The 10899-nt window shown below is 37.5% G+C and overlaps 1 long non-coding RNA gene across 6 annotated transcripts; it reads left to right on the top strand.

Annotated features, from left to right (window-relative positions):
• The first annotated feature begins 2849 nt into the window (after positions 1-2849).
• Positions 2850-10112, top strand: LOC140874677 (uncharacterized). Of its 6 annotated transcripts, none has more exons than XR_012148189.1 (7): positions 2850-3532; positions 3970-4109; positions 5217-8474; positions 8587-8807; positions 9144-9204; positions 9486-9611; positions 9863-10112. It is a non-coding gene; the product is annotated as an uncharacterized lncRNA (long non-coding RNA). The 6 variants fall into 6 exon arrangements; XR_012148191.1 differs by having other exon boundaries at positions 5217-6803; XR_012148190.1 differs by having other exon boundaries at positions 2850-3213; positions 3309-3532; positions 5217-8807.
• Positions 10113-10899: the final 787 nt, after the last annotated feature.

Raw genomic sequence — 10899 nt, forward strand, 5'->3', positions numbered from 1 at the left:
TTTGGAGTTAACTAGGTGACGAATAATGGTAGACGAGGGATGGCCTAAGCGAGAGTGCCACAAGGATAGAGAGGTGGATGTGGCAGTGAGTGAGAGAGGGGCGGTGAGGGAGGAGATGGTGCCCAGCCAAACGTACGTTCCTTGCCTACATGGTCCCTTGAGGAGGAGTTCCCCCGTGCGAAGATTCTGCACCTGAAAGGAGGAGGAAAAAAACGTGACAGAAACATTATTATTGCTACAAAGTTGAGCGACCGAAAGGAGGTATTTTTGCATGGAGGGTACACACAGAACATTAGTAAGCAATAAGGGGGAAGTAAAAGTAGGTAAGGAAAGGGAACCAGTGTGAGAAATAAGCAAACCAGCTCCGTTTCCAACGGTCATGGAGTCGGACCACCCAGCATAGGGTGTGTGATGCAACAGATTGGCCAAATCTATGGTGACATGGTGAGAGGCACCGGAGTCAAGGAGCCATTCAGTAGAGGAAGGCAGAGACAAGGAGTGTGACGCAGTGTGAGCATGGGGAGGTGTATATGCTGGAGGAGGAGCCGATGACGGTTGCGGAGTCCAGGGAATATATTGAAAGTTGGGACATTGCTTTGCAGAGTGTCCCGTAGTGCCACAAAGCTGGCAGTGACCAAGGTAGGGCCGCGGTGAAGAGCCAGTGGAGGCTGACGGCAGCCGTGGTATGCAGCAACATGGGGAGACTTGGTGGAGCGAGAGGCAGGAAAGGCAGCAGCAAGGCCAGGCACGACAGATTGCCGAAGCAGTATTTGAGCCTCAAAATTGAGTAACTTCTCATGAAGCTCATCAAACGAGATCGATGTGTCTCGAGCTTGGACGGCATGGGAGCGTTCTTTGTAGGAATTGTCCATGCCATGGAGGATTTTGAGTGTAATATCCTAGGGATCACATGAGACATTCATGAGAGCGAGAGCATCAACAATAGCCTTGATGCCATGCATGAAGTCAGTGATGGATTTGGAACCCTTGACTGGGTTGAAAAGTTTATTTTTGAGCTGTAAGATGTGACCACGACTGGGGGAAGCATAGGTCTTGGCCCGTGTTGACCAAGCATCAAAAGGGGTTGTAGATGTGGCAATGAAGGGAATAAGAGTTTGCGTGAGAGAACCGGTGATGGCATTGAGTAAAAGTTGATCCTGACGAACCCAAAGTGAGTATTCAGGATTGGGGCTGGTGACATCATCTTTTGTGAGAGTGGGTGGTGGAGAGCGTTTGGAGCCATCAACAAATCCCATAAGGTCATAATCGATGAGAAGAGAGCGGAATTGGAGGTGCCATGCCGGATAGTTGGAGAAGGTTAGTTTGAGGGGAATTTAGGCAGTAGAATTGATGGAGATCAAGGGTGAAGGAGATGGTGGTGGGACGGTGGAGACAGTAGTTTCGTCCATGAGGATGGGGTTGGGCGGTGGGTGTGTGGTGGCTGGCAGCGGCGGCTAGGGTGTACGGCATGAGCCTAGGGGGAATTTGATACCATATAGAATTTATGAAACTTTGATAATATTATTGATCTCAACCGGCATATAAATAGATACAGTAGTGTTCCTATAAAGACGTAAAGATATACACAAAATAACTCCCTAACTTACAACGCACTTTACATGGTAAAAAGATAATGGAAGATCTATACAAATATTGAGAATATCTAGAATAATATTTGCTAATATTTGCTAACATCTTTAAGGGGTTATTTTTTTTTTTTTTGAAAGGATCTTTATGGGGTTCTTAATTATGCATATCAAATAAAAAATCAGCATCCTAACCCTTGTGTTAGGATTTGTATTCCTTTCCACTTGGAAAAGGTGGAAAGAAAGATGAAGAAGTTCAGACCGAGCGAACCGGGATCAGACAGGCCGAACTAGTTCGGTCCTTTTGATACCGGGTTCAGACCATCCAAACACGGGGAGCCACATACACTAATGATGTGTTGAAAGGAGCTTGACACATTCAATTTTGGACCGTCCAAAATCCAATTTCCATCTTCCAAATCCAGATATCTAGAAACATATGAAAGAGCAGGAATGGGTGGAAAACATGCTGAGTTCGGATAATCCAAACTCGGTTTTATAAATAAGGGCAAATGTTCTCATTTCTAGGAAGAATGCAAGTGATTCTCGTGTCATTCGTTCTATATTTGAGTCGTTCTCATGATCATGACCCCCAAAAAACACATCAAAACATACATTCAACAGCAAATTAGATTTTTTACTTCTTAGAAACCCTTATACCCAATTTTTTACTTCCAACTTGTCGAAAATGACCTACGCTTTCATGAACACATCATAATGAATCGTTCTTTCAAAAATATTGTGGTTCCTCGCAATAAAACATCCTATACACTAGAATACACACATTGATATCAAAATACATAATATTTCTTGAATAGTTGTTTAAGAATTGAATAAAACTTGTTTTTATTTTTTTCGTTAGGGAATTATCCAAACTCTAGGAATGCAATCCTAGACTTTAATTAATCAGATAACATAAAAAAACCCAAGAAAAAATTGAAGGAAAATTCATTTGGCTTTGGAGAGAGCGGGAAGGCGGTTGAGCGTGAGTCGACACTAGTAGAATTTTGAATTTTTACTTTGCCACCTATTACTTCGGCAATTAATATTTACGAAGTAATATGGAACATCAACTTTGGTAATAACATTAGCAAAGTAAAAACTAATTTTTTACTTCAAAATTTAAAAAATGCGGGCTTCACTAATAATTTTAGGTAATATTTTACTTCAATATATTAATTTTGATGAAGTAAAATGTTAAAAAAAATAAAATTCCCTCACTTTTATTTTTGACTTTTATCCTTCTCGAGAAGAAAACAAAAACGCAATCCCCTTTCTTCTTCAACCCAAGCGGCTGCCGATTTGCATCTCCAGCCTTCCAACTCCGTCGAAAAGCTCACCAATGCCATAATCGAAAACCCAAGGTCTGAATCCTTCTATTTTTGTACCAATTCGGTGTGATAACTTGATGCAGGTACGTCGATTGATTCTCTCCAAATTGCCTCGTCTAAGGATTCCCAACATATCAATCTGTAAGGAGGAGAGAATTTCATTTCTCTTTGGTCTATGTTCCGATCGAAGAAGATTCCATCAAGAATTTGTGGGGAAGGACCGTGACCGGTGGAGTTGGAGCAGCCTCTGGAGAAAAGCAAGGAATGGCTGATGCTTTGGCAGAAATAACGAAGATGTATAATCCTCTATTCTCATCCATTTACGACACAAAATCTTTCTGCGAACCTTTTTCTTTGATTTTATTTTTGGAATAACTCTTGACCCTACCAGAGTCTGATGAAGTGACGATAGTGGCATTGGATTTTCCTTCTCTCTTTGGTAGATTTTGTCGTAATCTTGCATTCAGCGCTACTAAATTTCTTCGCGTGCAATTCTCTGCCTTCATTAGTTGAGGTGCTTTTAAAGTTCCTGCCAACTCTAAAGTTCTCCGAGTAGTCCTATTATCAATTGAAGGAAGTTGTTTGCTGGTGTATTTGAGATTATGATTCCTTGGGGTAAGATCTTTTGTCTTTTTCCTGTGAGTTGAATTATCCCTCTCGTGTTTCAGGTACTGAGTTTGGATTCTTTGCCAATGTAGTCCAATTTCAATGAGCTGATTGGAGCTTGAAATTTTTTTTCATCAATCACTTTGGTTGATTTCTTGATTACATTATAAGAAACTGAATTCTTAGGAGTTTCGAGGCCCATAGTGTTAGCGACTTCGTGGTAGTTGTTTGAATTCAGTCACATTCACAAACTAGAATTCTGATCCAATATGGCATAGTTGTTTGAATTCTGCCACATTGACAAACTAGATCACTTGAGCATTTATTTGGTTTATGAATTTACTTGTACTTTCTTGATTTTCTCTAGGTCGAGCGATGCTATGCTCATTGAACTTAATTGCGTCCCTCATTTCATAATTTAATATTTTTAAAATCTTGGTTTGTAGGAGATATTGAGTTATTGAAGCTCTTTATTGCAAAGAGTGAAGATGTTGATTTTCAAAGTCATGCTGATACTCCACTTATATAGGCTGCTGGGCATGCCCAGCATGATGCTGTCAAAGTGCTATTGGAACATAAAGCCAATGTAAGCCAATCACACTATATGCATCAAAAGGTTTAATTTGGATGCAAAGGCATCATGCATCTCTGTGCAATAACTGATTGATAATTTTTTCGAAGAGAAATCATATATGCATACCATGAGCCTGTAGAAGAATTGTCTTACATGATGGTCTCAGAGGTATAGAATTGCATCTGTGAATCAAATATGATAGTACACATTGAGAATTTAAAATTAAATCAACGAATCTACCTAATACTTCGGTTGTTAGAGACAAAATATTTTGATCTTTCGTGACAATGTATTTTCGGTGACAATTATAATAACTTGTTTGAACTTGATTTTATTGGTTGCAAGTGGATGAGACTTATATTTTTTGGACTTATTTTTGGAACAATACGTTGTATTGATTTTTGATTATTCGAAGATTGATTTCCACACTCTCTTATTTTGTGCGCCTTATTTTCTATTTCCTCTGTCTGTTACATGATTGATTATTGTTTCAAAAGATATTCCTGGAATTTTGTTCACTGTGTTCTTTTTCATTGTTTCCTTAAAGTCAATATACACTGCAATGGTTGCAAGAAGAAAGTGAAGAAAACATTGCAGAAGATTGATGGTCTAGTTTCAACTCCAAACTTGATTTTTCGGAACACTTTCTTGTGTATATTTTTTTTGAAATGGTCAAATATAGTTTCAACTCTAGAATTGATTTTTCAGAACACTTTCTTGTGTATATATATTTTTGTACTGATCAAATCTTTAGTCTTGTGGTTATTCTTGGCCTTAATATGCTATTTTTCTAGTAAAATTACTTTATATTTCTTTCTTATGCTAAATTTGTTTTTTGAAATTTTTTTGTTTTACGACAGAGGTTTATACCATAAAATTGATTCCGAGTAGCAGAAGGTGACAGTACAATTTTATTTCTTTTCTTTTATTTTTTTTATTTTGCTTTTCAGCATTGAGTAAATTCAGTTATCTTTCCTTTGGTTTTTTTTTTTCAGATTGCTATATATGCTTACACTTGAAGTTGTCAACTAGAAATTTTTTTATCATGTGTTTTTTTTTTGTTATTATTATTACATATGTCATTTTTATACATATTTGTCTTATTGTTATTATTTTCAGTCTAGGTGCCAATGATTATGTACTGTCATCTGGGATCAACTCCGCTATCTACATCCACACACTCATCCGAACCACCGCAGCGTCAGTCACCGTCAACTCAGCGTCTCTTAATATCAAACAATATAACAAGGAATGTTGGACTGAGCGACCCTACTACAAAGGCTATCTTGAAGGACACTCGGCTTAACATGAATATGCACATGAAACATAATATATCAATGCATTAAAACATATATAATGGCACATAGTATGCAACACATAAGCATGCATATTCACTAGGTATCTCAGTCAGTACTTTACGTACCTCAACAACTGACCTAGATGTATAAGTATCTACCGTCCAAGACTACAAAACAAGATAATATCATATCACTAAATCTAGTTTGCAAACCTTAACTAAGTTAATAGATACTCCCTAATACTAATAGGGATCTCAAACTATACTTGCGTTCGTCGTCAGCCCACTGACGTTGAAGGCCTTGACCTAAGCACTGCTCCGCTACAAGCCCCGTAGCACCTTGTTAATGCCCAACCCTCGATTATAAGGATAAAACCCAATATACAACTGAAACACCTCCAAACACATACCAAATGTGAGAATCTCGTCGCTTATATATAGGCAAGGGTTCAAAAGCTCTGAAATCGCATGTCTGCCATGTCTAGAATTACCTCAGATCGGAATCTCTGATATGCTATTCAAAAGCTCTAATATGCTCTTCAGAAGCTTCGATCGACTTCGAAAGCTCCAAACTCCCACTTCAGAAGCTCCGATTGTCTTTCCACGTTTTTACAAACACTTGACACGTAGATTGTGCTCTTGTCCTAACCTTGTGAAGCTTCGATCTCACGTTTGGTGGTTTTGATCTATACCCTCAGCTTCCAAACTGCATCGCTTAGTCCGAACTCTTCAGACCTTCAAATCTCCCTATGGTTCATGATCGGATTTTCCTAACTACCCAAGTCAACTTTGACTCTTGGACAATTTTTTGACATCCTGGTGTCGATTTTTGGTCCGATTGATCATATTAAAATTCCTTAATCATGTTTAACTATTAAGATCGTAAAATGGGATACGAGTTACTATATTCTCCCCACCTTAAAAGGATTTCTTCTTCGAAATCAGGTCTAGGTCTCACTTTAAAATGCTATAGAGTTACTGCAAAAAATCACTCTTACATGTCAACAATCTGATACTAAGAAACATTAACTTGCCCAAAACCTGGACCAAAACCAGCAAATTGTAACAGTCTAAGAAACTATACTATGACCAATAAATGAGGTCATTCACGAAATTTACTGCACACAGATACTACTGCAACCATAAATCATTGTACTGGATCTTATCGTAGTGCTTGAGATAAGAACGGTCTATCCCATGGCTAACAATACAGTCTATCAAGTGTCCTCAAGCACTGCGTCCTTAACTGCTGCACTAAATTACAACAAAACCACAAATCATTTTTCCATCTAACTGAAAAATTTGCTTACACTAATAAAATAGTGTCATCTTAGGATTGACTGACTGCCATTCCTGTTGCATTGGAACTTTTTTGGAGATAAGACAAACGAGTCTTGCTTTATTGACAGGTAATTACCAATATGTGGATAAAAAAAACTGTGATAGGAACTAGCACTGATTTTAGTACTGAAAATCTCACTAAATCAAAAGTAATTTTATTCATAATTAGCGATCAACCATAAAAATCATTGAATTAGGAAATCTAATATATGTTTCCTGACAAATAGCATTTTTCTAACGCTCAACCAAAATGGCTACCTTGTTCCTGCAATTGGACTCCATCAATTGAAATATCTGAGTAATGTTGCCTATAACTCTGAAAGGTAATACAGAATTCTCTCCTTGCAATGATAAACACTGCATGTGCAATCTTCTTACTTGGGTGCTACATACTTCCTCAGAATTACCAAGCCTTGACAAACGTACCAATTTCGTAACATCTTACAATGTTCATCTGATAATAAGTTCAAAAACTCAGGCCCTTAAATGACAAAACATTTCGTCTCAACTACTTGAATCACAAAACTATTAATATGAAGTCCAGTACTAACAATCGTAACCAAAATGATATCATATATCTCTTGTGTTAGATTTTTGCCTTTGAATTCAATCATGAATACTAGAAACCTTCACTCATAGGCTATAATGAGTCAGTATAATTCCTAACTTACAAAGTCTAGTCTATACAAGTATCAAAAGGATAAAATACCTATGAAGTCCTCCCAACTCTTTCGCAATCTGTGATGCTACTGCTTACAACTCTGTTGAATTAATCACGTTAATGATCTAGCGAATAACCATGAGAAATTTTGCAACAACAACCTTCTCAGACCCAAAAACACCATAGACCTCAACTACTAACGTTTGACCAACATTAGTTAATCATTTTTCAATCTAGCTAGAGTCCACTGGAACTAATGTACTTGTTCAACCAAAAATTGGCGATTGAATCTCAAGGAGACTGCAGAAAATATCTTAATACTATGCACGTCCGATCAAGCCTCAAAATGTTCTACAATAATCATGTAATAACTAATCCAATCTAGTCCCAGAAGACTTGGTTGACTATCCCTGGTACCAAGCTGGGTACAATATCAAGTCTTAAAGCAAATCAACTCTTCCTGATAAGGAAATACTTATCCTAGTTGTCACTTGGATCCACTATTTGTAACCATTACAGAGATACTCAAAAACACGTCCTTATTTGACCACATTCACGGTTTGGTAAAGAAAAATTGTTAGACCCAAAAGTTCTAACTGTACTGATCAGTTCCTCCTATTTCTGACGGATTCAGACAATAATTCTCTACTCTAATGCTCTACTCAGATAGTTAAATCTCAATGCTCTACTTAGATAAAAGACAATTATGAAATCTTGACATAAACATTTATGATAAATCCCAATATCTAAGAAATTTTGAATGTCAACATTCTATGTGAAGCTGATAGTTCTTTTAAAGTACCTTTCTCCAGCTAAGTCCCTAAGCACGAGAAGCTTACAGAACTAATACAACTACCTCAAGGTCCACATTCTCTTATTAGCGAACTACAATTCGATACTTACAATCCATTTTGACTCATTCTTAGCCTGAAAAGATTAATCAAGTTTAGGCAACCCTTTCTGGTTCCTGATTAATACTACAATATTAAACTACTGATCAACATACTCTCATCTTGGTATTTCAACTCAACAAGGTCTACAAGAAGTCAACTAATCCAAGAATGCTGGAACCAAGGATGTAACACCCCAAAATTATCTTATATGAGTTTATTATTGATATTCCGAAATTAGAATTCGAGGGCGAAAGTGATATTTGATCAGGGACTATTTTGAAATTTTTGAAATTTCAGGGACTAAAGTGTGCATTGAGCCATTTGACTTGTTCTTTATTTTACCAGCATGACAAGGCTTCTTCTTCTTTATTTCTTCCTTCTTTTTACACGGTTCCCTCCATTGAAGCAACCCAAAACGTGACTTTGAGCTTTTGGATTTCCGATTCTTCACGATCCGTCCGATAAAATTCAATCTGAAGGTAGATTTGCGATCACGACATCGAAGGTTTCGTTCTATCGTAAGTATTTCTTCGATCAGCTATACTTAAATTTTTGGACGTCATTGGAATTCGATTATTTTTGGATATGTTGTTCTTGAGCTAGCATATATCGTTTATGTAAAGTCAGATTGGAAAAAGAACGACGTTTGGAATTGTTATGATTTTTTGAAGCATAATTCGAAAATGGGGTTTTGAGATTTTATTGATATTGAGTTGGTTGTGTTGATATTGTGGTTTTTTTAAGTCGTATTGATTGATATGCTGAGTTTGTGGTTTTAAGGTTGTATGTTTATTAGCCATTATGTCGTCGGTTTGAGTTTTGGGATATCATGATCTTATATTGCTTCATTGCAGATTGGTTTGACAATTGGTGAATCCAGAGTTAGCGGAATTCGAGCAGATAGAGTTGAAGCCGGTATAGTATTGATTTCTCTCTTGACGATTGTTTTAGATTCGAATAAGTTTTGATATGAGATTATCATCTGATCATCCAGGTTTGGAGAACCTTTGATCAAGAATAAGTTATAAGTCGACATCGAATTAAATGGGACGAATACTCGAATCCGAGTTGATTCTCGAGTTTTCCTGAAATCACATACTTGCATGTTTACTTGAATTAATTGGATTATGTTTGAATTTATTCGATTTGCACTTGCATTCATCTTGAGCCAAATGATTTGTTTCATTTTGAATTAGACGTTTTTGGGACTATAATCAAGTGGCATTGATCGTCGAGTTACTCCAATAGCCCGAGACTCCTTATAGTTGCTCCAGAGTCTAGAGGATTGAGATATGCATCATCCACCTCGATCGGGAGAGTCGGTGAGTTGTTGTGATATCTTCATCTTGGGATCCCAATCGAAGAACCAAACTATATTTTGATTATCCGATTTTATAATCTCGAAACTTAAAGACATACATTTTATTCTATTTCATAATTGGAATATGTTGTCATTATATCATGATTTTGATATATTACTTGATATTTCATGTTTGTTTCTTTTACTGGGAATATTATTCTTACCGGATTTATCCGGTTGTTGTCTTGTTTTTGTATGTGTGTTTGGAAACAGGTAGGGCAGGATTGAGTCAGAGGCAGCTTGGATAGATCGGGTTGAGTTTGATAGAAGTTGGGACTTGGTTTAGATTCGATGTTGTTTTTCGAACTTGATATGTATTTTGTTTTGTAACAACTAGAACCGATGCATGTTCTCCCCTTTCAAGTATTTTGAACAACTCTAGAACTTCATGTATTGTATGATGTTAGATTGATGTATTAATGCATGTTGTAATATTGAGGTTTGAGTTGTTGTTGGATTTTCATTTCTGCTTCCTTAAGCTTATTTTTTTGGTTTTTAGCAGGGCACGGACAACGTGCCTACATCCGTGCCAAGGTCCGTGAACCTTCGCATTTCGAATGGTCATGATTGTTTTCTTGCACGGACCCCGGACATGCATCCATGCATGGGCCCGTGTGTACTTTGTTCGAGGCAGTAAGTGTATGTTTTTGATTTGATGGGCACGGACCCGAGCACAGAGGGTGCACGGGATTCGTGCAGAAAACGGAGTTGGAATTTTAGTGCATTTTTTGTGCACGGACCCATGCATGGAGGTGTGCACGGGGTCCATGTATTTTGTAGTCTCCGACCCTTTGGCTACAGACTAATGTACGGAACCGGGCACGGAGGTGTGCACGGGGTCCATGCATGCCTTTTAAAAAAATTCTTACTTTTTGTCTTGACTCTCTGTCATTGATTGCTTGATTTATTCTTGATTAGATGATTAGAACATAGGTCCTCACAAAGGAGTTCTCATATCGAAGTTTTCACCTTACTTATCTCTGAAGGTGTCTGACGATAACTATAAGTAATTACTGGAAATATCCCAACATCAACTAGATCTCTTCAACAGAATCCATCTAGTCTAATCTCAATACCAACTGTGTACCGCATCTGTTCAGAACATTCATTTGTCGAGGAATATCCATTTTCAGACTATGATGACAACAAAAAATCTAAATCTATATCTCTGACGGAGTCAGATGATAATGGCACTATATTTATTTGGTTCTAAATCTGATACCAAACTACATCTCTTTAAGAGAGTCTAG

This window comes from Henckelia pumila, chromosome 1 (genome assembly GCF_033568475.1).
Source record: "Henckelia pumila isolate YLH828 chromosome 1, ASM3356847v2, whole genome shotgun sequence".
NCBI lineage: Eukaryota > Viridiplantae > Streptophyta > Magnoliopsida > Lamiales > Gesneriaceae > Henckelia > Henckelia pumila.